Here is a 1,532-nt window from a genome sequence, read left to right on the forward strand (position 1 = left end):
TATGTATGTATGTATGTATGTATGTATGTATGCATGTATGTATGTATGTTTGTATGTATTATGTATGTATGTATTATGTATGTATGTATGTATGTATGTATGTATATATGTACTAGCTGACGTACCCGGTAATTCCCGGGAAAGCGGGGCTTATCTCTTGGTTCCGCTTTCATAATTGTTTCGCTAATCCATTTACAACAATACAAAGTACGTAGCCCTTAAAACGATTTTTGTGCATTTACAGAGAATACCGAACTGTCTTACACAGGATCTTGTTGTTAGGAATTCCCAATAAGTTATGAATACCTAAATTGTGAAGTCGGTTATGTAATAACATGAAACTAGTTACCCGATTGTAAGAATTCAAATAAAGTAGCCCCGAAAAGGACTTTAATGCGTTCCCAGAGTATATAGAACTTAGAAGGAAATACTAATAAGGTATGTATACTAGAATCGTGAGGCATGTTACGTAATAACAGGCTAATCAGGTATGAGATAATGACAATTCAAAGTAGATAACTCTGAGAAGGGCTTTTGTGCGTTCTCAGAGAAAATTACCCTCAGCGACGCTAGTGTTCGTATATTCGTGAATAATTCACTAGCCGAAATAAGTGGATCTATTGCTTGGGAAAATACTATTTACTTGTTTAAGGGTTGTACTGGATAAATTGCGAAAATAACTCTAACAGTTCAAATATTAAGAATTAAGCATACTCAATTTGATTTATACCAAATGATTTAGGAAAATGAATGGGTTATTTCCCCTAGCTATTAATATGAAATATATTAGATATATATATAAGGATCCCTTCTAGGGGCTCTATTATCGATTTTTTTTCAACAATTTGTGTATGCCATGAGGTTTCCAGACATGAGTTCTACTCACGTGCCAAGTTTTATCAAAATCGATAAAACGATGTAGGAGGAGTTAACTCACAACTCCACAAGCACACCTACAGACAGAATTTCCCACATATGTATGTATGTATGTATGTATGTATGTATGTATGTATGTATGTATGTATATGTGTGCGTGTATGTATGTGTGTGTGTGTGTGTGTCTGTGTTTGTCCTCCCATCATCACTTGACAACTGGTTCAGCAAAGAGCGGTAGAATAAGTACTAGACTTTAAAAAATAAGTCCTAGGGTCGAATTGTTCGACAAAAAACACTTCAAGGCGGTACTCCAGCATGGCCGCAGTCAACTGTATGAAACATAAAATAAATGAATAAAAGAATATATAATTCCAGGATGATTTTTGAATTTCTTTTATCTTTTCTTATACCTTTTACTTGCTTCAATCATTGGACGACAGCCATGCTGAGGCACCGCCTTGAAAGACTTTAGTCAAACACATCGACCCCTTTAGTTATGTTTTTATTTCATTTTTTGAAATCTGGTGCTTACTTTATCAATATCATTTACTGAACTGCTAAGTTATTGCACATAAACAAACCAACACAGGTGACAGCATCGATAGAAAACACATAGACACATCTCTGTCTCTGTCTCTCTCTCTCTCTCTCTCTCT

Source organism: Octopus bimaculoides, chromosome 2, assembly GCF_001194135.2.
Source record: "Octopus bimaculoides isolate UCB-OBI-ISO-001 chromosome 2, ASM119413v2, whole genome shotgun sequence".
Taxonomy (NCBI): Eukaryota; Metazoa; Mollusca; class Cephalopoda; order Octopoda; family Octopodidae; genus Octopus; species Octopus bimaculoides.